Here is a 21,898-nt window from a genome sequence, read left to right as displayed (position 1 = left end):
TCAACTTCCATAATTTTTGATGGACTTTCAAATTTGGACTATTGCTGCTGTCCAAACAGTTTTAGAGCAACAAAATGTTAATCATCACAAGATTGCCATAAAAATTATTCTCATATGTATCACTCATTTATTTGCATTCATACCACAAGTCCATTTCACTTCCCATGTCCGACACATGTTTGTGGATTTCGAGTACATACCTATGATATCTCTTAGCACCACCACTCGTCCAAACGTGACAATCATATCCATCATAATAGTATCTTATAACATAAAGAAGTTTGTCACGGAAAAAACCCCTTTTATTCATTTCTCATATTAATCCCGTTGGATTTTCTCAGAAATTTCGATCGATATCCCATGTACCATCAAATCATACAAGTGATCATTTCAATTACGCACTCCTGTGAACCTCGCACCTTACAGCGGGATTACCAATCCAGGCTAAATCCCCTGTAGTATAAACTCATAGAGTAAATGTCGGGATTACCAGTCCAGGCTAAATCCCCTGTAACGACAATTACTCTCATGAGCTCGGATATGAATTACTAGTCCAGGCTAAATTCAGACCCTAATCGGATTACCCGTCCGGGCTAAATCCATATTGCACACATATTCTTCGGGAGGCTAGATCACTTTAGGAACACCCGTCTGGGCTAGATCCTTTTACCGTCAATTCCTTTTTACAGATCCATCGAGTATTCCTTTCATTCAATCGGGGCTTTCACTTTTCATCAAGTATATTAATTTGCATAGATGACCTTGTAATGTACATTCAAACCAACTCATTTTCATGTTTATTAAACATTAAACCATACAATAAAAATAACATAGCACCTTGTTTCCATACAACTTACTCATTTCATTTAAAATGTCATGTTCTATCAATCTTCCATTAACATCAATTTTAACACAATCCTAGCAAGATATATTTCATGTATAACGATAATAACATAAATAACATGCTTATTAGATCATACGAACTTACCTCGAATACGAAAACGGCAAATTTATCGATTTAATCCTTAACCTTGTATTTTCCCGATTTAATCCCAAATCTCTATTTCCTTGATTTATCATTTCAAATATACTTCATTTAGGACTCACATTATTCAAATTGACACAAAAATCATAATTTTAAAAAATTACATTTTTGCCCCTAAATTTTGTCACAATTACACTTTTCCCCTAGGCTCGTAAAATAATTTTTATTCAATTTTCCCACTCTATAGGCCTAGACAAACCATTTTCATAACTATAGAAAACTACAATTCTCATCAAAACACCCTTTTATACCATTTTTATAACTTTTACAAAATGGTCGTTACGGACGTTTTCATCGAAAATCGCTTAGTAAAAGTCATTTATTTAACACCCAACACTCATTTTCTACCATTAGACATCAAAATTCATGCATGTCACACATGGGTCAATTTTTAAACATGAACCCTAGCTCAAATTAATGGTAGAAATAGATAGATCTTGTTACGGGGATTGCAAAAACATAAAAATCATTAAAAACCGGGCTAGAACGGACTTACAATCGAGCTTGGAAGCTTGAAAAACCCTAGCCATAGTTTCTCCATGCAAGTTTCGACCAAGAGGTTGAAGATGGACAAATTTTGGCTTTTAATTTTGTTTTTAATTCATTTTAATAACTGAATGACCAAAATGCCCTTAATGAAAAACTTTGAAAACATGCCTAACCATGTCTATTTTTGTCCACCAACTTAACCAATGGCCTAATTTCCATCTAAGGACCTTTAATTTAAAAAATCATAATAATTTGACACTTCCAACATATGGAACTCAACTTTTTCACTTTTTACAATTTAGTCCTTTTGACTAAATTGAGTGCCCAAACGTCAAAATTTTCAAATGAAAATTTCACCAAATCATTTCGTGAAATTGTATACCATAAAAATATAGTAAAAATAAAATTTTCTTGATCAAATTTGTGATCCTGAAACCATTATTCCGACTAGGCCGAAAATCGAGATGTTACATGCCAACCAATTCAAGTCATATAAATCAAGCAAACATCAATAACATGTATGAAATAACATCACATATTCATATAATCAAGCTTACCTTCTTGTGATGATTTATATTTTACTCTAAATTAATTTAACCAAACCTTATACATATATGTATTAAACATGATATAACTTTATATTATCATACCAAAATATACCATTACTAGCCATTCCAATAGCTAGATTTCAAACATCCATTTGCATATCATCATTTGTAAAATTAGCTTATACATGCCATTATGTCAAAATAAGTTTTCTATTTATACCAAAACAAGCTAGAGGGTAGTGTGATGATACTCCGACCGATCTCCAACCTTTACGAGCTTTCGAGCACTATAAAACAGAGAAAAGAAAACCTATTAAGCATTTAGTGCTTAGTAAATTCATGTAATAGGAATTTAACTTATCATATATTTACATTTAAGATAAACATACAATAATGCATCCAATCAATTTGGCTTATAGTCTAAAACACAACTTCACCAAATCATGTTAGTCAAGTAATTCATATAATACCAAGAACATAGACGAGCTCATCATTTAAAGTCTTTCATATTCATATGCTTTCTATAATATTATTCCATATTACATGTACAATTTGATGAAAAATCATTTCAAATTTAGTTTAGCCCTGTCAGAATTTTACCCGTTGAATTTATTAGAAATATCGATGGATACGCTCATATAGTACCCTTTAGTGTACACTACTATATTCGTCAATTCATTTTTAGAGGTACCCAATTAGGGCACATAATCGGGAAGCACACTCTCAAGCCTTGTAACGGGAAGCTTACACAGAACCATTTTGGGAAGCTCATAAAGAGCCTATCAGGAAGCTTATCCGGGCTATATAACAAGTAGCTCATAAGAACCATAATCAGGAAGTTCACAAAGAACCATATCGGGAAGCTCCGAATAGCCAATATCGGGAAATTCAAGTGAGCACTATCGGGAAGCTCAGAAAGAGCCTTTAACCAGAATGCTCATAAGAGCTAAGGTGTGTCCACAACAAATATAGAATCACAACCTATCAGGACGCTCCAAAGAGCTATAACGGGAAGCTTTCCGAACCATATAACTGGAAGCTCAAGAGGGATAATAACGGGATGTTCTTTCAAGCCATGGTGTGTCTGCAACATATGTAAGATCACAACCAATTTGGGAAAAATTTGTATCCATCGAATTTCACCTATTCAAACGGGACTTAACAATTCTCGGGTATATCGGATATATAATTATTTTCATTTATATAAAAAATTCATAATTCACATATACAATATTCAATTCAAACATAAGAATGTACACAATTTAGTTACATGAACTTACCTCGATACTTGTTTGTATACAAAATCTACTACTCTGAAACTTTTTGTTTTCCTTGATCCAACTCGGTATTAGGTCTTTCAGGATCTATATAAATAAATTTAACATCAATTTAATCCATTTCATACTCAATTTAATTCAATTTACATCCTAGACAAAATTACTATTTTGCCCCTATACTTTTCACAAATGACGATTTCGTCCTTAGGCTCAAAAATTGAAATTCATGCAATTTAATCCTTATTCCGAGCCTAACCGAAATTTTCATATAACTTTTACAGCACATGTATTTCAAAAAAATTAATATTTTTTCATAACTTTTACATCTTTACAATTTAGTCCCTAAATTATATTTTCATCAAAATTCTATTTGTAAAAGTTGTTTACCTATCAACAACCTTTCATTTGCTACCATAAATTTCAAAATTTCAACATATTCATCCATGGAAAAACTTTGATACTTTGATATATTTTCAAATTAATCCCCAAAATAAATAGATTAAGCTATCACGATCTCAAAAATATAAAAATGACTAAAAACTGGACAAGAAAACATACCTAATTGTAACACCCCATACCCGTAACCCACGCCGAGGCAAAATACGAGGCATTACCAAACTCGATCTCATGCACACAAACATTCCCCAAGTCACCAAGAATTGGTCCAATTTAAAACTTTTTCAATTTCCACTTTAAACTTCTTATTATGGGCCTACGAGCCCCAAATCGACCTTTGAAAACTATTCGGGATCAATCTGGGTCCTTAAACCATCTATAGAAAAATTTGACTTTGAAATAGGGCACATGCCCGTGTGGAAGGGCAACACACCCGTGTGGCCATTTCAACATGGTCGTGTTGATGGCCCGTGTAACTCACATGGCCTAAGCAATACAAGGACACGCCCATATCCTCTACCCATGTGGAATTAATTCTAAATGCACATCTATAGGAGTTTTCACACGGCCTGGAACAAGCCCGTGTCTCTGGCCCGTGTCCTTCACACAGCCATGACACGCCCGTGTCCTCGCCAGTGTGCAAAAACATGGACATTCTATTTTTGACGTCAGCATCCCCCAGATGTTACATGGTCAAGGCACACGCCCATGTGTAAGGACATACGGTCGTGCCTCTACCCGTGTGTTTACTATCATGCATACTGACTTGAAAATTTTACGTGCAGGGGACATACGGCCGGACCACATGCCCATGGGGCAGACCATGCGTCTCACACGGTTTAGACACATGCCCGTGTGTTTACCCGTGTGGACAATATAAGGCTATTTACCAAGCCTATTTTCCACCCTTACTTACACAACCTGCATAATAGCAACCACAATCAAGATAAGACTATCCCATGCAACCAAATCAGCCACAATAAACAATATTCCATTTGTGCATTTTACTCATCTATGAAAATAACATCCTTGCATTTAAATCAAAATGAATATTAGTCATCATTCAAGGCTTAATACAAAATAAGGGGTTCCCAACCCAAGCCAACACATTTGTCCAGTTCTCAATGACACAAAAATTATTAAAGTCTAAGCCTTATACATACCATATTCAAAAATATAAATCAAACTATACCGAAATTAATAGTGTGATCGATATCTCTAACTTCATTTGGTTCTTGAGCTAGATAGGCGGCACTATAAGAAAATGAAAAAGAGAGGGAGTAAGCATAAAGCCTAGTAAGTTGCATATAAATAAATATACAACATAATTTTTACCATTCATCAACAAGTACCATAGTACACAAGTGCCATAAGCAAAACTTACTCATCCATATTCAATACACCTCATATAGCATATACTAAGCTCACAATTCATAAATACTATATAGTTACCTGTACCACTCACAACACGGTTATAATTTTCTTGTTAACTTAAAATCATACTTTCACTGTTGAACCATTTGGAACATTATCGGATGCTCATTCAGCCTCAAATATGGGGTCAAGTGCTGATGCCATGTCCTAGACATGCTATTACACAATTTCTAGCATATTTGTGCCGATGCCATGTCCCGGATATGGTCTTACACTGACACATCTCGTAGCCAATTCATGTCCCAGATGTGACAGCCCTAAATTGACCCTAGTCAGAAAGCGGTTTCGGGACCGCTAAACCGAGTCACCAAAGTATTTGAATATGATCTTTATTGTCTAAAATATGTGAATATGAATGTGTGAAAGTTTTAAGCTTCGATTTAGTCGATTGCATGTGAATTTAGTTAATAGGACTTATGTGTGATACTTTTGAAATGTGATAGGTTAATCTATAAGGACCTATTAATGCATGTTGTATAAATGATGGGTTTGCATGTCAAATTACCCAAGTTTTAGATAGTGGTCGGCCATGCAATGGGTTAAAACATATTATAAACATTTTGTGTTAATGTGTTGTGTTAAAAACAATAAAATAAAAAGGTTAGTAATAAAGTAATGAAAATGGAGGGGTGATGAAAACAAAGTTGTTTCATCCATGCTCCTCCATTGCCGTGACTTGAGGAAGGAAGAAGAAGAGGATTCTCTTGCTTCATGTTCGGTTGGTTGATGTTTAGGAAGAGGTATGTTTGATGATTATTCCATAAAACTCATGCATACTTTTAGTTGTTAGTTTGAATTCTACCTAGCCCATGGTTTGAATTTTTGCTATTTGAGGGAGATGATACTCGGCCATGGAAGTTGCCTTCCTTAGTTGGTGTTTGATGTTGTGGTAATGAGGCTTGAAGATGATTGAGTTTGAGTGCTTAACAAAAAGGATTGGATGTGAGGGTGTGTGAGAATTAGAAAAGGATAGGTCTTAGCAACTTCATGAAGTATTCGGCCATGGTACTAGAAAGTTGTAATTGTGTTTAAACTTAGAATTATGTAGTTGTATGGTTAGTATAGGTAGGGGTGACCGAATATGAGAGCATGAATAGATGAAGAGTTTTGTAATTATAAAAAAATTGGTTAATTGATATGTGGTAAATGTTAAGTGTTAATGAAATAGGAATGATATCATGTTGGAATAGGTGTATTCGGCCTTTGATTAGGTATGTAGATGATAGTGATAGATTGATGTTGCACATTCGGCTATAGGTAAGCATATTGATGATTCTATCTTGACTTAGATAACCGGCTAAAGGAGAATATTAGCTAATATGTCGAATTTGATTCATGATTTCATATATATATGACTCTAATGTCTGATATATATATGGGCTAAGTACCTTGAATTTCTCTCGATGTTCAAGATGATTAAATCAATTTATTTGTTAAATTAAGCTCAAGAGCAAAGGGGAACTAAATCCGATAAAGGGAAGGAAAAAGTAATTGAATAGCCGTTGGAGTCGTTCGACAACATCCGAGGTAAGTTTTCGAGTAATGGAATTTAGTTTATGATTTGTTTAAGTCGTGACATATAAGCATAACGAATAAACGGTGATATAATGATTCTATTTGAGTTATATATTGAGGTAATTAGTTCATACTTATGACGGACAGCCGAATGCGTATAGAGATCATGTTATAAAGCAAATTGAAATCATGTTCTTTGTATGTGGCTATTGAGCTGAAAATGGTAATGGTTGATAAATGTCTTGTGTTTGAATTCTAGTATGAAAATGAAATATAGATGTGTTATGACTTATTGATATATGTGCATGATTACTCGGATGATATCCGGCTAAGTCCCAAGGCATTTATGCTAGTGACTATATCCGGCTAAGTCCCAAGGCCTTTGCGCTTAGTGACTATATCCGGCTAAGTCCCAAGGCATTTGTGCTAGTAGATCAGATCCGGTTAAGACCAAGGCATTTGTGCGAAGTTGCTATATCCGGCTAATTCCCGAAGGTACTTGGATTTGGAAATGAGTGACCTTGCTGTAATAATTTCAATTAACATGCTCATAAAATCCAAACGATAAGGTATGTTTCGTATATGCATCGAAAAGGTTGATTCCTTTCAAATAGTATTCGCTCAATTGATTAACGAGCTTCCGGCCTCTAGTTAGGTTTGATTCCCTGTGTATGAATATAATGGTTGAAGCGTGAAGTAAGTATGATTTTGAGAATATGCATATATGCAATTATTCATTTAGTCATATGAACGCTATACTTTAGTCGTAAATAATTTCATTACTCAAAACTTACTAAGCATTAAATGCTTACTCCGTTTCTTTAATTCTCCGTTTTATAGATTTTGTTCGTCAGCTATCGGACTCGGGATTGTCAAAGTCGAAGTCGTCCACACTATCTAAGCCCTTTTGGTACTCTTTTAGTTGAACTTTGATAGAGGCATGTATAGGACTGACCTTGTTGTTAATTAAGTACCTTTTGGTAATGTATATATTCGGTTGGCCATGCGAAAATGGCTTATATATTTTGAGCATAGCGTTATAATCATTGCGTATATATATGGCTATTGAGAGGTGTGGAATTTCTTGGAAATTATTAGCCATTGGAATGGTTAATCACGATCATATTTGGTGCTATGTATGTCAAATGGCTAGTTGAATCATGGAAACTATGAAATAGGTGAGATTTGCCTTAAAATAGATGCTGACAGCAGCAGTGGTGTGAGTTTGAAAAATCACTAAAAATAGTAGGAATGTAATTAAATAATGAATAAATTATGTAATTTAATCTTGATGAGTCTATTTTCATATGGAAGAAGAGAAACGACCATATGAGCCGTATTTTATGAGATGTTTAAGTTTTCGTGAAACAGGGCCAGGGCGATTACTGGATCCCCTGTTCTGACTTTGGAAATTCACCATAAATTAACCAGAGATAATTAGAAGTCATGCCTTATATGTACAGATTTCATTTTGAGTCTAGTTTCTTTAGAAACAAACGGAATATGTATTGGAGCCCTGTACAGGGAGATATCTAAGTCGTAATGCATGAAGGTCAGAGTAGTCAAACCCTGAAACAGGGGAGAATTTAACTAATAAACTGTACTAATTGGCAAGACCAAAAATTCTAGAAAAAAATTTGTAGATGGATATATGAGTCTAGTTTCAGAAAAAATTTACGGAATCAGTTTTTGAGTTTTGGAACTCGAGATATGATTTTTTAGGTGACTGTGATGCAGTTAACTAGCTTGTCTGGAAATTTTAAAATGAACTGTGTATATAAATGAATTAAGTCCGTTAACACCTCGTGTTCGACTCCGGAAACGGTCTCGGGTACGGGGCGTTACAATTTTATTGGTATCAGAGCTACGGTTTATTCGATTCTAAGACTACCGTAATACGTTCGGGTCTAGCTATACATGCCATTGTGTGTCTCTTTGATAGTGTGGTGATTTCTGACAGTTAAAAATGTGTTTGTTTATAGTAATGGATCCCGATCCCAACTGAGCGGTAGCTGATGATCTTGAGAGTGTAGCGCCTGCTCCCGCACAAGGGACAGCGCCGGTGGACTCTCAACCTATTGCTAGTAATTAGAATGATGAAGCTAGACAGGCTTTTTATAGTGTGATAAATGATTGGTTCAACCAATACATTCGAACTAATACGGCTGTTCCATAACCCCCATTCCCGACTAATACAACCCCTGCACATGCGATACCTCCGGTAACTGACCAGATAAGATTAAATAAGCCCCCAGTTGATAGAATCCGAAAACACGGGGCTACTGAATTTAAAGCTACAAACAGCGACGATGCCGAGCAAGCTGAATTTTGGTTGGACAACGCTATTCGGGTACTTGATGAACTATCTTGCACACCCGATGAATGCCTAAAGTGTACTATCTCCTTGCTACGTGATTCCGCCTACTATTGGTGGAATACGTTGATTTCTGTTGTGCCTAGAGAGCAAGTAACTTGGGAGTTTTTCCAAACCGAGTTTCGAAAAAAGTATATCAGCCAGAGATTCATTGATCAAAAACAGAAAGAATTTCTTGAACTTAAACAAGGTTCCATGTCGATTCATCGACTATGAACAAAAGTTTGTAAGGCTTAGCCAGACGCAGCGAGAATGCATTTCTTCGAAGTGTGATGTAAACATTTCAAGATGGACTGAACGATGATATAAAGTTGTATGTTGGCATTTTAGAAATCAGAGAATTTGTGGTACTTGTCGAGTGAGCTTGCAAAGCCGAAGAGCTCAGTAAGGAGAAAAGAAAAACTGATAAGGGAGCAAAGGAGTTTAGTAAGAGATCTTCGGGAAAGCCCTTTCAACAGTCATCGAAGAAATTTAGAGATGATTTAGGCCGATCTAGAGACACTTCGGGCTTTTCTAGACGAGATCGTGATCGACCCCCTGTGAGTACACGAGTCACTTCGATCGCCGATGTTGGAAATGATCATCGAGATGTAACAGTGCCAGTATTGTGGTAAATGGCATTCGGGGAGTTGTAGATTCCATGACCGCTCCTGTTACAAGTGCGGATCAGTTGATCACTTTATTAAAGATTGCCCGAGATTGTCTGAACAGAATGTAAATCAGAGTGGGAAACCGGGTGCTACTACTGCTCGAGGTAGACCATCTAGAAACACGGGAAATCCTAGTGGGGGTCAGAGAGGATCTAGAGACGCTACAACCAGATCTGAGGCTCGTGCTCCTGCTAGAGCTTATGCTATACATGCACGCGAGGATGTTGCTTCGCCTAATGTTATTACCGGTACTTTCACTCTCTTTGATACTAATGTGATTGCTTTGATTGACCCTAGGTCTACTCATTCTTATGTATGTGCGACTTTAGCATCCAGTAAGACTTTACCTGTTGAGTCTACTGAGTTCGCTATTAGAGTGTCGAATCCTTTGGGTCGTTATGTACTTGTTGACAAAGTGTGTAAGAAATGTCCCCTAGTAATTCGAGGTTCTTGTTTTCCGGCCAATTTGATGCTTTTACCGTTTGATGAATTTGATGTTATTCTCGGTTTGGATTGGTTGAGCATACATGATGCAGTTGTGAATTGCAAAAGTAAGACTATTGATTTGAGGTGTGCAAATAATGAGATAATCCGAGTTGAGTCTACTGTTTCGAATGGATTGCCAACAATAATATCCTCGATGTTAGCTCAAAAATATGTTAGAAAGGGGTGTGAAGTGTACCTTGCATACGTACTCGATAATAAAGAGTCAGAAAAGAGATTTGAATCGGTACCAGTGGTTTGTGAATATCCGGATGTTTTTCCCGAAGAATTATCGGGGTTACCACCTGTTCGGGAGGTAGAGTTTGGCATCGAACTTGTACTTGGGACTACACCGATTTTGATAGTTCCATATCGTATGGCACCAACGGAATTGAAAGAATTGAAAACTCAGTTGCAAGAGTTGATGGATAGAGGTTTCGCTCGACCGAGTTTCTCGCCTTGGGGTGCACCAGTATTGTTTGTGAAAAAGAAGGACGGAACCATGAGGTTGTGCATCGACTATCGTCACCGAATAAAGCGACAATAAAGAATAAATATCCGCTACAGCGTATTGATGATTTGTTTGATCAACTAAAGGGAGCCTCGGTGTTTTCAAAGATAGATTTGAGATCGGGTTATTATCAATTCTAATTCGAGATTCGGATATACCCAAAACTGCTTTCAGAACGAGATACGGTCACTACGAGTTTTTAGTGATGCCGTTTGGGCTCACTAATGCCCCGGCGGTATTTATGGATTTGATGAATCGGATCTTCAGACCGTATTTGGATTGGTTTGTAGTTGTGTTTATCGATGATATTTTGGTCTATTCGGAAAATGAAACTAAACATGCTTGAGCACCGAGATTAGTGTTGCGATTCTACGGATAAGCGGTTATATGCTAAGTTCAAGAAATGTGAGTTCGGTTGAGAGAAGTTAGCTTTTGGGGCATGTGGTATCTGCATCGGGTATTCGAGTTGATCCGAGCAAAATTTCAGCCATACTTAACTGGAAGCCTCCGAGAAATATTACTGAGGTTCGGAGCTTTTTGGGACTTACCGGTTACTACAGACGGTTTGTAAAGGGTTTCTCGATGATAGCCACACCAATAACGAAACTACTTCAGAAAGATGTTAAGTTTGAATGGACAGAAAAATGTCAGAAAAGTTTTGATCAATTGAAAACTTATTTGACTGAAGCTCCAAGACTAGTGCAATTTTAATCGTGCAAAGAGTTTGTCATTTACAGTGATGCATCCTCACTTGGGTTGGGTTGTGTATTGATGCAAGAAGGTCGAGTTGTAGCTTATGCGTCGAGACAATTGAAGCCACATGAGAAAAATTATCCAACCCATGATCTCGAACTGGCTGCCATCGTATTCGCCTTGAAAATATGGCGACATTACTTATTTGGTGAGAAGTGCCATGTATATTCGGATCACAAAAGTCTCAAATATTTGATGACTCAAAGAGACTTGAATCTGCGACAAAGGCGTTGGCTTGAGTTATTGAAAGATTATGAGCTTGTCATTGACTATCACCCGGGAAAGGCTAATGTGGTTGCGGATGCTTTAAGTCATAAATCACTGTTTGCTTTACGAGCGATGAATGTACACCTGTCTGTTCTATCTGACAATGTGTTAGTAGCTGAATTAAAGGCCAAACCATTGTTGATTCATCAAATTCGTGAAGCTCGTAAAGTCGATGATGAATTGGTTGCAAAACGAAATGAATGTGTTTTGAATATGGAATCGAGTTTCAAATTGACAATGACGATTGTTTGAGGTTCAAGTCGTTTGTGTGTTCCAAGAAATTGAACTTATTTCGATGATTCTGAACGAAGCTCATTGTAGCCAAATGTCAATTCACCCGGGGAGTACGAAAATGTACAACGATCTGAGACGTCAGTTTTGGTGGCATGGTATGAAACGAGACATTTCCGATTTTGTTTCGAAGTGTTTAATATGTCAACAAGTGAAAGCGAAACATCAAGTGCTTACTGGTTTACTTCAGCCAATCATGATACCTGAATGGAAATGGGATCGAGTCACGATGGATTTTGTATCTGGGTTGCCATTGTCGGCAAGTAAGAAAGATGCGATTTCGGTTGTTGTTGATAGACTGACTAAGTCGGCTCACTTTATCCCCATACGTACGGATTTTTCATTGGATAAACTAACTGAATTGTATGTTTCTCAGATTGTAAGATTACACGGGGTACCTATTTCTATTGTCTCGGATAGAGATCCAAGATTCACCTCGCGATTTTGGAAGAAATTGCAAGAAGCTTTGGGTACCAAGTTGCATTTTAGCACCGCTTTTCATCCACAGACTGATGGTCAATCCGAGCGGATAATTCGGATACTCGAGGATATGTTGAGATGTTGCATCCTTGAGTTTAGTGGTTCATGGGAGCGGTATTTACCTTTGATTGAATTCGCCACAACAATAGTTTTCAATCAAGTATTAAGATGGCACCTTACGAGGCTTTGTACGATCGTAAATGCCGTACACCATTGTTTTGGACCGAGCTCGGTGAAAGTAAAATTTTGGAGTTGATTTGATTAAAGATGCCGAAAGAAAGTAAAATAATTCGCGAAAGTCTGAAGGCGAGATCGATCGTCGAGTCGACGCGGATTTAAAACGAAGAGATATTGAGTATCGTGGGAGACAAAGTATTTCTTAAAGTTTCACCTTGGAAAAAGATACTCAGATTTGGCCGTAAGGGCAAACTGAGTCCGAGGTTCATAGGGCCATATGAAATATCTGAACTAGTTGGTCCAGTGGCATATAGATTGATTTTACCCCCTGATCTTAAGAAGATTCACAACGTTTTTCATGTTTCGATGCTTCGACGTTACAGATCTGATCCTTCACACATAATAAATCCCTCCGAGGTTGAAATTCAAGCCGATATGAGTTATGAAGAAGAACCGATTCGTATCCTAGCCCGTGAAGTGAAAGAGTTGCGAAACAAAAGGGTTCCGTTAGTAAAGGTGCTATGGCTCAAACACGGGATCGAAGAAGCTACTTGGGAAATCGAAAACTCTATGAAAGAACGATACCCAAACCTATTTACCGGTAAGATTTTCGGGGACGAAAATTTCTTAAGAGGGGGAGAGTTGTGACAGCCCTAAATTGACCCTAGTCAGAAAGCGGTTTTGGGACCGCTAAACCGAGTCACCAAAGTATTTGAATATGATATTTATTGTCTAAAATATGTGAATATGAATGTGTGAAAGTTTTAAGCTTCGATTTAGTCGATTGCATGTGAATTTAGTTAATAGGACTTATGGGTGATACTTTTGAAATATGATAGGTTAATCTATAAGGACCTATTAATGCATGTTGTATAAATGATGGGTTTGCATGTCAAATTACCCAAGTTTTAGATAGTGGTCGGCCATGCAATGGGTTAAAACGTATTATAAACATTTTGTGTTAATGTGTTGTGTTAAAAATAATAAAATAAAAAGGTTAGTAATTAAGTAATGAAAATGGAGGGGTGATGAAAACAAAGTTGTTTCATCCATGCTCCTCCATTGCCGTGACTTGAGGAAGGAAGAAGAAAAGGATTCTCTTGCTTCATGTTCGGTTGGTTGATGTTTAGGAAGAGGTATGTTTGATGATTATTCCATAAAACTCATGCATACTTTTAGTTGTTAGTTTGAATTCTACCTAGCCCATGGTTTGAATTTTTGCTATTTGAGGGAGATGATACTCGGCCATGGAAGTTGCCTTCCTTAGTTGGTGTTTTATGTTGTGGTAATGAGGCTTGAAGATGATTGAGTTTGAGTGCTTAACAAAAAGGATTGGATGTGAGGTGTGTGAGAATTAGAAAAGGATGGGTCTTAGCAACTTCATGAAGTATTCGCCATGGTACTAGAAAGTTGTAATTGTGTTTAAACTTAGAATTATGTAGTTGTATGGTTAGTATAGGTAGGGGTGACCGAATATGAGAGCATGAATAGATGAAGAGTTTTGTAATTATAAAAAAATTGGTTAATTGATATGTGGTAAATGTTAAGTGTTAAATGAAATAGGAATGATATCATGTTGGAATAGGTGTATTCGGCCTTTGATTAGGTATGTAGATGATAGTGATAGATTGATGTTGCACATTCGGCTATAGGTAAGCATATTGATGATTCTATCTTGACTTAGATAACCGGCTAAAGGAGAATATTAGCTAATATGTCGAATTTGATTCATGATTTCATATATATATGACTCTAATGTCTGATATATATATGGGCTAAGTACCTTGAATTTCTCTCGATGTTCAAGATGATTAAATCAATTTATTTGTTAAATTAAGCTCAAGAGCAAAGGGGAACTAAATCCGATAAAGGGAAGGAAAAAGTAATTGAATAGCCGTTTGAGTCGTTCGACAACATCCGAGGTAAGTTTTCGAGTAATGGAATTTAGTTTATGATTTGTTTAAGTCGTGACATATAAGCATTGTAACACCCCAAACCCGAGACCATTGCCGGTGTCGGACCCGAGGGGTTAACAAGCCAAGTTCACATGTTTTTGCCCACCAATTTGACATTTCCAGTCAGGCTGGAAAACTGCGTCACTGTCGCCTTAAAAATCATATCTCGAGTTTCAAAACTCGGAAACTGGTTTCGTAAATTTTCCCTGAATTTAGACTCATATATCCATCCATGGATTTATTTCTAGGATTTTTGGTTGGGCCAATTGGTACAGTTTATTAGTTAAAGTTACCCATGTTACAGGGATCGACTGCTCTGACCTTCGCGTGGTATAACTTGAATATCTCTCTGTACAGAGATTTAATGCTGATGTCGTTTGTTTCTAATGAAACTAGACTCAAAATGGAATCTGTACATATAAGGTATGTCTCCTAATTCTTTTTGGATAATTTATAGTGAATTTTTAAAGTTGCGACAGGGAACCCAGAAACCATTCTGGCCCTGTCTCACAATAGCTTTAATATCTCTTAACCTGTAACTCCTATGACCATTTCGTTTCTTCCATATGAAAATAAACTCATCAAGGTTCATTTACATAGCTTATTCACTATTTAATTCCATTCCTATGAATTTTGGTGATTTTTCACATTCACGCCACTGCAGCTGGCAGCATCTGTTTTTAAGGTAGGACTTACCTCTTTGGTAGTCTCCATGATTCAACTAGTCTTGCCATACATAGGTTCATATATGATCATTTTAACCATGCCAATGGCTGATCATATGACCAACATTCCCATTTCCAAGCCATAGCCACATCATGACACCAAATATATACATACAACCCACAATTAGTCTAAGTTCATGCTTCCCTTTTCGAGCCATTTTCGCATGGCCGTACATACTTACATCACAACATATTTAACAAACAAGGGGTAGTCCTATACATGCCATCTCAAGTTCAACCAAAATTTATACCAAAATGGAGGCTTGATAGTGTGGATGACTTCGACTTCAACGATCCCAAATCCGATTGCTTCGAGCGAAATCTAGAAAACTGAGAGCCAAAGCAGCGGAGTAAGCATTTTTATGCTTAGTAAGTCTCAAGGAATATAATCAACTCTAATTACAGCAATACATTCACATAGTTAAATGCATCATTTCATTAATGCACATTCACATAATCATACTTACTTCACCATCCCAACTCTTATGTTCATACACAAATAACGGCTTCATTAAGGCCGATAACTCGTTCCATCATAGGAGCGGATATTCACACGCCTTACTCCTAGCGCAAAGCACACACCGCACTTACCTTGTCATTGGGAAATTTCACAAGTGCATTAGCTGAAATTTTCCAGCAAGCTTATAATTTTCAAATCACATACCTTCGAGTTTAACCGGATGTCGCTACTCGATCAATCGCCGGGACATAGCCCGGTTATGGTAACCCGCACCAAGGCCTCACGGGACTTAACCCGGATATCACGATTTGCACAAATGCCTTCGGTCTTAGCCCGGATAGAATGACTCGCACGAATGCCTTCGGTCTTAGCCGGATGTAGCCACTAGCACAATTGCCTTGGTCTTAACCCGGTTGTAGCCACTAGCACAATTGCCTTCGGTCTTAACCGGTTATAATTTCCAGCATAATTGTCTTGGGCTTAGCCCGGATATCATTCAATTTCTCATGCACACATACATCAATAATCATTGGACATACATATTTATTTTCGTTACTAAGGCTCAAACACAATTATAATCACTAACATAATCGCCTTCGGACTTAGCCCGGTATCATTCAATACTCATACACACATAAATCAATAATCAATACATCCATATTTCATTCCACATAATTCAAGTAAGGTCACTTCTTGAGGACTTACCTCGGATGTTGTCGAACGGCTTTTACGGCTATTCGATTACTTTTCCTTCCCTTGTCCAATTGTGGCCCTTTTAGCTCTTGAGCTAATTCAAACAAATTCAATTTATCAAAACCTCATTGTGCTAGCTTATGGCCGAATATGACAAGGAATTTAAATGGTCATATGGCCACCCTTTAGCTTGAATACACAATGGTCATGCACATTTTATACTACATCAAGCAATTCAATACAATTTATTCGAGCATCAAGGAAAAGCTAAGGCCTTCAATAGGCTACCCAAGGCCAATATACTTGTCCATGTTGAGGCCAATTATGCACTTAATACCACACAAAAACAGCATGCATTTTACTAGTTAATGCTTTGCATATTGTAGCTCAAAACTTACAATATAGCATCAAGCACTCATATGTGTGCTAGGTCAATTGTGCTTGCAATTTCACAAGCATTCTTCCACATCTTCTTCTTTAAACCAATATATTCATCACTTAGTTCATAACCAAAACATAATGTGCAATCATATATATGCATATATGAGCATGCCCGAATTTCAAGGTGTCCATAGCCATCCAAAACACAAATTTTTAACTAACATGCAAGAAGCATGAATCATGCTCAAGAATGCATCATGGCCGAATATGACAATCATGCTTCTTTTCAACTTCAATCATGATAAAACAAAAAGAAAGCTCAAAATCTTACTCATGAGTAGACAATCCATCATTGCATGCATCATCATCAAGCTTCACACTTAGCATGCAATGGCTTTATCACCATAACAACTTTGGCCAAATACCATTTCCATGGCTTAACAAAGATTTGAGCCATGGCTAACATGCACATCAAGTTAGCAACCAAAACATGCATGAAACTCCTAACACAACCTCATACATACCTTAATCTTGATGCAAACTTAGCCAAATCTCCTTCTAGATCTCTTCCAAACCAAGCATGAAGCAAAAATCCTCCTTCTTCCTTAGTTTTGGCTCAAAGAAAGGATGAACAAAATTTTTTCTTTCCATCTCTACAACTCACGGCAATGGGGGATTACCACACTCACACACATTTTTTTTTTTCATTTTTTATCACCCATACACCTTTGTTTATTATTTCACCCTAATGCACCAATAAAACATGTTTCATGACATGTTTAGCCCATCCTCCTTGTCATGGCCGGCCACCACCTATAAAGGGGAATTTGACATGCAAGTCCATTATTTTGCATGCATGCTTTAATTAGTCATCACACATTTCCTATCATACTTTCAAAGTTCATTACTAAGTCCTTTCTTGTGGAATTCACCCTTATAACACTAAATCAATCATCATAAAATGTCATACATGAGCACACACATATTATAGGCATCAAAATAAATTTTAATTATTTTTATGCCTCGATTTTGTGGTCCCGAGACCACCTTCCGACTAGGGTCAATTTTGGGCTGTCACAACTCTCCCCACTTAAGAAATTTTCGTCCCAAAATCTTACCGTAAATAGGTTTGGATATCGCTCTTTCATAGAGTTCTCGGTCTCCCAAGTAGCTTCTTCTATCCCGTGCTTGAGCCATAACACTTTTACTAGCGGAACCCGCTTGTTTCACAACTCTTTCACTTCTCGTGATAGGATACGAATCGGTTCTTCCTCATAACTCATATTAGCTTGAATTTCAATTTCGATGGACTAATCACGTGCGATGGATCGGATCTATAGCGTCAAAGCATCGAACGTGAAAGACATCGTGAACCTTTTCGAGTTCGGGGCAAAATCAAACGATATGCCACCGGATCGACTCGCCGGATATCTCATATGGCCCAACGAACCTCGGCTCAACTTGCCCTTACTACCGAATCGAGTATCTTTTTCCAAGCGATACCTTGAGAAACACTTTATCACCCACCGATACTCGATATCCTTACGCTTCAGTCCGCGCACGACTTCTAACGATCGGAGGCTATCTTCGACTTTCACGGATTACTTTCACTTTCTGCTCAGCATCCCTAATCAAATCCACCGAAAATCTTGCTTTCACCAAGCTCACCAAAACAATGGTGTACGGCATTTACGCCTCGCATAAAGCCTCGTAGGGTGCCATCTTAATACTTGATTGAAAGTGTTGTTGTAAGCGAATTCAATCAACGGCAAATACCGCTCCCATGAACCACTAAACTTGAGGACGCAACATCTTAACATATCCTCAAGTATCTCGAATTATCCGCCGGATTGACCATCGGTTTGGGGTGAAAGGCGGTGCTGAAATGCAACTTGGTACCCAAAGCTTCTTGCAACTTTTTCCAAAATCGCGAGGTAAATCTCGGATCTCTATCCGACACGATGGAAATAGGCACCCGTGTAATCTCACAACTGAGAAACGTATAATTCAGCTAATTTGTCAATTGAAAAATCCGTACGTACGGGGACAAAGTGGGCCGACTTAGTCAATCGATCTACCACGACCCAAACCGCATCCTTCTTACTTGCTGACAATGGCAGTCCGGATACAAAGTCCATTGTGACTCGATCCCATTTCCACTCGGGTATCGTAATTGGTCAAGTAATCTCAAGGCACTTGATGTTCCGCTTTCACGTGTTGACATATTAAACATCTCGAAACAAAGTCGGAGATGTCTCGCTTCATACCATGCCACCAAAACCGACGTTTCAAATCATTGTACATCTTCGTACTCCCCGGGTGGATTGCCATTTGGCTACAATGGGCTTCATTCAGAATTATCAAAATGAGTTCCGAATTCTTTGGGACACACAGACGACTTTTGAACCTTGAACAATCGTCATCGTCGATTTGAAACTCCGAGTCCTTGTTCGGAACACACGCAGCCCGTTTTGCAACCAACTCGTCGTCGACTTTCTGAGCTTCTCGAATTTGGTGTGTCAATAATGGTTTGGCTTTCAATTCAGCCACTAACACACTGTCGGATCGGACAGACAAGTGCACATTCATCGTCAGAAGTGAATAACGATTTACAACTCAAGGCATCGGCAACCACATTCGCCTTTCCCGGTGATAGTCAATGATCACTCATAATCCTTTAATGTACTCAAGCCAACGCCTTTGTCGCAGATTTAAGTCTCTTTGGGTCATCAAATATTTGAGACTTTTGTGATCCGAGTATACATGGCACCTTTCACCAAATAAGCAATGTCGCCAAATCTTTAAGGCGAATACGATGGCGCCAATTCGAGATCATGAGTCGGATAATTTTTCTCATGTGGCTTTAATTGCCTCGACGATAGGCCACAACTCGACCTTCTTGCATTAATACGCAACCTAACCCAAGTAGAGAGGCGTCGCTATAGATGACAAACTCCTTGTCGGACTCGGGTTGCACTAGAATTGGGGCTTCACCAAATAAGTTTTCAGCTTGATCGAAACTTTTTGGCATTTCTCCGTCCATTCGAACTTAACGTCCTTTTGGAGTAGCCGTCATCGGCGTGGCTATCGTTGAGAAGCCTTTTACAAATCGTCGGTAATAACCTAAGCCCAAAAAGCTCGAACCTCGGTAATATTTCTGAGGCTTCCAATTAAGTATGGCTGAAATTTTATTCTGTCGACTCGAATACCGATCTGATACCACATGACCCAAGAAGCTAACCTCTCTTAACCGTAACTCACACTTGTCAACTTAGCATATAATTGCTTATCCCGTAAAATTTGCAGCACTAACCGCAGTGTTCAGCATGTTCGGTCTCATTTCTTGAATAGACCAAGATGTCATCAATGAACACGACTACGAATTGATCCAAATATGGTCTAAAGATCCGATTCATTAAATCCATAAATACCGTAGGGCATTAGTGAGCCCAAACGGCATCACTAGGAACTCATAGTGACCATATCTCGCTCAAGGCGCCTTGGGTACGTCCAATCTCGGATTCGCAATTGATAATAGCCCGATCTCAAATCTATTTTCGAGAACACCGAGGCTCCCTTTAGTTGATCGAACAAGTCATCGATACATGGCAACGGATATTTGTTCTTTATTATCGCTTTATTAAGTCGACGATAATCGATGCACGTACCGCATGGTTCCATCCTTCTTTTCACGAACAACACCGGCGCACCCTAAGGCGAAAAACTCGGGCGAGCAAAACCTCTATCCACCAATTCTTGCAATCGAGCTTCCAACTCCTTTAATTCGTTGGTGCCATACGATACGGAGCTATTGAAATTGAGTGGTACTAGGTACCAATTCGATGCCAAATTCTATTTCCGAATGTGGTAAACCCGCAATTCTTCAGGGAAAACATCCGTATTCACAAACCACGGGCACGATTCGGGTTTCTTTTCGATTCCTTGTCATCAAGCACGACGCAAGGTACGCTTCGCACTCTTTTCTTACATATTTTCGGGCCAACATTGCCGATATTACAAATGGCAACCCTTTAAGTCCGTAGACTCAACCCGAATTATTTCATTATTCGCGACCTCAAATCGATGGTCTTGCTCTTGCAATTTACAACCGATCGTGCATGGTCAACCAATCCAAACCAAGAATAACATCGAACTCATCGAACGGCAAAAGCATCAAGTCCGCCGAAAACAAGAACCTTGGAACACTAGGGGACTTTTCTTGCACACTTTGTTGACAAGCACGTAATGACCCAAGGGTTTGACACCAATTACAAACTCAAGAGACTCAATGGGCAAAGTCCTCTTTGGATGCTAAGGTTTCACATATATATGAATGAGTAGAACCGTGGTCAATCAAAGCAATTACATTTGTATTGAAAAGAGTGAAAGTACCTGTAATAACATCCGGAGAGGCAGATCCTCGCGTGCGGCGTATGGCATAAGTCCTAGCAGAGCACGAGCCTCGGATCGATGGTAGCATCTCTAGATCCTCTCGACCGCCACCGACATTGCCCATATTTCTAGGTGGCCTACCTCGAGCAGTGGTAGCACCCGGGTTTGCACTCTGACTTACATTTTGTTCATGCATCCTCGGGCAATCCTTCATAAAGTGGTCGGCCGATCCACACTTATAGCAGGAGCGACCACGAAACCAACAGCTCCCCGAATGCCATTTGCCACAATGTGGACACTCCGCCCTCTCTCGGCGATCATTTCCACCACTGGCGATCGAAGTGACTCGTGTGGTCACAGGGGGTCGATCGCGTCCTCGTCTAGAAAAGCCCAAAGCGCCTCTAGACCGGTTCACATCATCTCGAAATCTCTTCGGTGCCTATTGAAGAGACTTTCCCGAGGACCTCTTTCGGAATTCTCCAGTTCCCACATCAGCTTTTTGTTTCTCCTTTCTAAGCTCTTCGACTTTACAAGCTCGCTCAACAAGTACTACGATCTCTCGATTTCGAGAATGCCAACGAACATCCTTATATCATCATTCA

This window comes from Gossypium arboreum, chromosome 7 (genome assembly GCF_025698485.1).
Source record: "Gossypium arboreum isolate Shixiya-1 chromosome 7, ASM2569848v2, whole genome shotgun sequence".
Classification (NCBI taxonomy): Eukaryota; Viridiplantae; Streptophyta; class Magnoliopsida; order Malvales; family Malvaceae; genus Gossypium; species Gossypium arboreum.
This window is presented reverse-complemented; position numbering follows the sequence as displayed.